Source organism: Fistularia commersonii, chromosome 21 (assembly GCF_037954325.1).
Source record: "Fistularia commersonii isolate RoL2024-O1a breed Wild chromosome 21, RoL_Fcom_v1.0, whole genome shotgun sequence".
In the NCBI taxonomy this organism is placed as follows: Eukaryota; Metazoa; Chordata; class Actinopteri; order Syngnathiformes; family Fistulariidae; genus Fistularia; species Fistularia commersonii.
Window position 1 is genome coordinate 4,938,948 of NC_141304.1, and position 5,027 is coordinate 4,943,974.

Sequence of the window (5,027 nt, forward strand, 5' to 3'; positions counted from 1 at the left end):
GAGAGAGAGACGAATAGTCTGTCACCTGACCTCACTGTTCATCCCACACACACACACACACACACACACATGCACACACAAATGTGCACATCCCCACAGCTGCACAGAGGCGTCCAGTCAGCACGGCCAGGGGACATGGGAGCCAAAGCCCAGTGATGGAGCATGGACAGTGGCAGCTGGGGAGCTGACAAAGCCCCATTCAGAGGGCCCAGGCCTGGGGACAATGGCTGGGCCAGGCTGAGCCCTCTCCTCCACTCTTCCACCCAAAGATTAATACTTCAGATGGGCTTCCCGGTGGCAGGCAGGGCTAAAAGGAGAGCCCTCCTGTTTGTCACTGGGCATTGTGCGAATCGCCTGAGAACCAACCTCTTGGATGGGCTTGACAAATGAGAGCCACCATTGACGGTGAACAGATTGGGCCTGCCACTTTTGTTTTGATTGTGGAGCGGGAATAATCAAGTTATTTGGGCCTTGGAGAGTTTTTGTTTCTCTCTCCCGATGCTCTTGACACTTAAGTCCCACCTTAACAGTCTCGGCGGGCTCCGCTGTGATCTGAGCCCCGCTCGAGTTTCCCCTCTTGTTTGTTGTTTCTATTTATCGGCGCTGTATGGAGGGCGCTGCGACAGTAGGAAGTTAATTGACTCGGGGTGTGGGAATCCACCTAACTATTCACACACCAGCACAGGTGCAACAGGTGTAGGTGTATTCTTATCGCAGTCAATAGAGCGATAGCGCGGTGTTATTGTGTGTGTGTGTGTGTGTGTTGTCTCTGCCGACGTCCCCTCAGCACCTGACCCGAATGCTCTTTCAAAAGAGGCAGCGGCGGCCGGGGGATGGGAGCAACAGGAGACCTCATCTGGTTTAGCTATCCTGGTGAGTGTGAGCGTTGCACAGGTGTTTAGCCCCCAGCAAAGCTGCATTTCGGGTTAAACTGTAGGAACGCGGCCCCGCCTTCGCACTGGGAACTGGAGGTGCCTGCAGAGTACACAGTGCCACACCTGCACACCTGTGCCCTGGTTGTGTGTTTTCGCTACAGCATATGATTTCACAACACGAAAAAAAAAGAAAGAAAAGGGAATATTCATTGCGAAAGCTTGTCAGAAAGAGGAAAATAAAAAAAATGGAAAGCTTTAAACCCGCATTACATATTCAGGTGTCGCTTCGAGCCACATTGTTGTAAAAAAAAAAAAAAACTCAGATAAACCCTCCGTCATAACCTCGGCTGAAAAACAGCATGGCAGAATTAAACATTTGTTTTCTTGTACAGTTGCAGGCAGGCCCAGGGCCATCTGCCCTTTTTTGTCGAGGTGTCATTGCTGTGCATTGACCAGCAATTCTCACGATAAAGGAATGCGCCCTCGTTGTAAACATCCATCGACCCCCCGCAAGCGCCAGAAGCTCCACTCCCTTTTCCCCTGGTCACTCCCATCCCTTTTCTAACCGATCTAACTGTCTCCATCACCCTCTCCCCTCCACCCCCGCCGGGTCCTTCGATTGCCGGGTGACTTGCATGCCCCTTGGGAAGATCCTCCCCCGGTTCCCACGTAGCGCTGACAGACACGGCTAAAGATGGGCGCCTGGATTTTAACCCAGGGCCCACTTCCAGGAATCCGTCTGCGTTCGCCTCGGCGCGGCAGAAGGCGCCCTACTTTTAAACTTCATTCTTCTCCCCCCCGGCACTGTTTCTGGGGCTTCAACAAAAGGGCAAAGGATCCTCTGTGCGGGTCAGCAGGGGACTGTGTGCGCATCTAGGTTATACTCACGAGTGTTCGCACTCACATGTTTATGTGACATTGTGTGTGTATGTGTGTGCACGTGAGGGGAGGGCCGGAGGATTATAAAGAGGAAGCAAATGGGAAGTGCACGCTCTTGGTGACAAAATAAGTGGGAGACATTCCTTTGCCGCCCCTCCCAGCTCCCTCTCTCCCCTCTCCCTGCGCCTCGGCGGGGCCCTGGGAAAATCAAACAGGTGGTTTGGGCCTGGCAGGAAAGCTGGCCGGGCCCGGGGTGGGCAGGCCCGCAGGCTGCTGGGGGCTATCAAAAGCTCTTAGGCCCAGCTTTAGGCTAGTATTCTGAATGGCCCCGGGCTTCATTATCATGTGAATTCTGGGAACTGCCCTGGGCCCCCAGGAACACCAGTGAGCTGCCCATATGGCTTTCGCTTGGCAACTAGGGAGATCCACCCCCCATCCCCAACCCCTCTAACCCACATCCATACCCCTCCATTCCAGCACTCCTTATATCAAAGAAGCAAAAGGAGTCCAACATACCCCCCCCCCCCCCCCCCCCACGCCCCAAGCCCTCGCTTAAGGGGGGGCGGGGGGCTGGACCACACAGGGAAACACTGGACAGTCCTCAGGGACCCTGCCCTGCGGGCCACTACACCTACCCCGGTTGTTGGATTTACCCATTGAATTAGCATAAAAGATGCATTCTGAAGCTGTCAATTCAGCGCCGGAATCCAAAGACCCGCGCTGATGAAGATGTCGGTCTCCCCGCCACACCCCCAACCTGTTTTATAAAGATTTCCGAGGAATTCTGCTAATCGCACCGTCAAACATTCCCTTGATCGGTTTCTGAGATTAAAATATAAAGATGTGTCCCTTTTTTCCCACAATTTCAGTCTTCGATTTACTGAAACAATCGCAATCATGGTGATCAATCATGGAACAAAAAAATCCCTCAAAACAACAACCACACATCACGTACTGCGCATATTCAAGCACACACAAACATGTAATGTTGAGTATAGCAATATCCTGCAGGTGATTCTACTTAGGGTTTCCATATATAAGCAGTGGTCGTCCTGTGGTGTAAATAACTTTGTGAGACATCTGATTTTTCCTGGATGAGGAGATGTCACTTAACAACGGAGCAGGAATGTTGCTCTGGCGGCTGCAGGCGGCCACCTGCATTATAGAGCGGCGGGGGCAGGAGGAGGAAGGATGTGTGTTATATGTGCCACATGATCTCATGCTGATGAAGAAACTTCGGATTGCTCCGGCATTGTTCATTGTGATCACTGGAGTGTCTGGTGGTGTGTGTGTGTGTGTGTGTGTGTGTGTGTGTGTGTGTGTGTGCTTGTGTGTGCGCGCGATATTCCAGCACATGTGGTTAATCTAGTCAGCTTACTTCACCACAAGCACACCGCGTGCACCTGTGGTAAAGTAGGCAAGGTATGGAAACCAGAAGAGAACAAAACAGGGTAGGGGGGGAGTGTGTGTGTGTGTGTATGTATGTGTGTGTGTGTGTGTGTGTGTATTCAAGACAGAGAGAGAGAGAGAGACGAAGTGTGATCTGACTTCTGAGGAACTTTTCTGGTGATTCATGCTGTTACGCACACACACTCCCTCTGCAGCTGTGCGAGCCACATGCGCAATATGATTTCACAACATATTGCCTGTCCTTGGAATTTTTTTTTCCTCATTCAAACTTCTCACCCTCTTCCCTCCTGTCAGCGTGGTTCTCCTAAAGAAGAGGCAGGTGCACGACTGAGTCATCATGCTCTTTCCCGATCTGGCTATGTGCTTCACTGAAGCTCCGGTCAGCTTTAAGGACTTGAACCCGGTCACATGTTTGATCGTCCGGTAAGCTACACAGTGCTGCCAGTGATGGTGTTGTTGTCACACGGCTCATCGCAGCTCCCTTTAAATGTCAAGCGCCAGCTGGCATGGATTGCACCGCCTCAGCCCGAGAAACTCCAGTGACTCAGCATCTCTCTCTCTCTCTCTCTCTCTCTATGTCTCTCTCTCCGGCCCCTGCAGCCATTGTTTGTTTACAGTTATACTCTCTTTCTAGGATTTTGAATCGCGCCATGTCCAGTTGTGGCTCGAAGGAACATCTGCATGTTCCCTCCCAGGATGACGTGTACGGCAGGGTAGTGATTCACCCCCTCCCCACACACACACAAACACACACACACCCTGAAAACTGTACTGATGCCACGTTCAATTATCCAAGAGATTTATTTAATCCAGGCAGATTAGGCTGAAGTAGTGTCACAATGCTTCCACATGAATACGCCCTGCATTATCGACATAACGTAGCATTTTTACACTGTACGAACAACGCTTTATGCCAGCCTTTTTAAAGAAAAATTCATTCATGGGATTTAAGCTGCCATAAACCGATCCGCACACGAGTTGCGTTGTACCCAGGCCATCTTTATGAAACTTGTTTCACGTCACGCATAAGAGGGTTTGTCCCACTGAAGCAGTGGATTGAGGACGTTGACAATCAGTGAGGATTCAGAAGCGAGAGCCACAGTCTCACTGGTTTCTGGGTCATAGTTCACTCAATCCTTCCATACATGCCCCTATGCAACCGGTGGGGAATGACCAGTGACTGTATCCGGGTGATTGAAAACCCGAGTGCAAAACCCTGTCAGGTTGAGCCCTTATGTATCCTCATTTGCTACTCATGTATCCTAATTTGTTCCATAGGTTTTACGTAATCCTGCCTGTTCCTTACGCAGGAGACAACTGACCAGAGACCAGAGTGCGAACCCTCATTTGTCTCCTCACATCCGGGGACCACAGATGGTACACCAGAGTTGTTCCCCACGCACCTGGAGATCACAGACTGGAGACCAGAGACAGAAGCCAATTGACGTGAGACGGGAGTGCAAAGCCCATCAGGTGTCAATGCAATAAACTCCTCAGCTGATATCTTCAGCTCTGCAAAAACAAAAATCTATGCAAACCATAAATTTCAATGAGTTGTGTTTTCATATCAATTTGTTTTTTTGCAGTAAAGTGGATCACCTTTGCAATTTTGCACAAAATAAATAGCTGGAGCTCACAAACTTTTCACTGTCATGCCTGATGATAATAATGACGGGTTTGTCTTCTGTGGATTTTACCTGATAAGATTTGTTTCATCCTGCAGGTGCTTCCTTATAACTTGCATAACATCTGAATTCATTGGTATCATTGTCGTACATTGGGAGATACCACAGCAACGAGATTGCAAAACTTTACAGAGTCCAAAATATCCTCTAAACCACATGAAACCCAGCTTGTGTGTTT

The 5,027-nt window shown here is 50.0% G+C and overlaps 1 long non-coding RNA gene across 1 annotated transcript; it reads left to right on the top strand.

Moving 5' to 3' along the window:
• Positions 1-3,297: 3,297 nt before the first annotated feature.
• Positions 3,298-4,627, top strand: LOC147222116 (uncharacterized). The gene is made up of 3 exons (XR_015107809.1): positions 3,298-3,587; positions 3,799-3,877; positions 4,475-4,627. It is a non-coding gene; the product is annotated as an uncharacterized LOC147222116 (long non-coding RNA).
• The last annotated feature ends 400 nt before the right edge of the window (positions 4,628-5,027 follow it).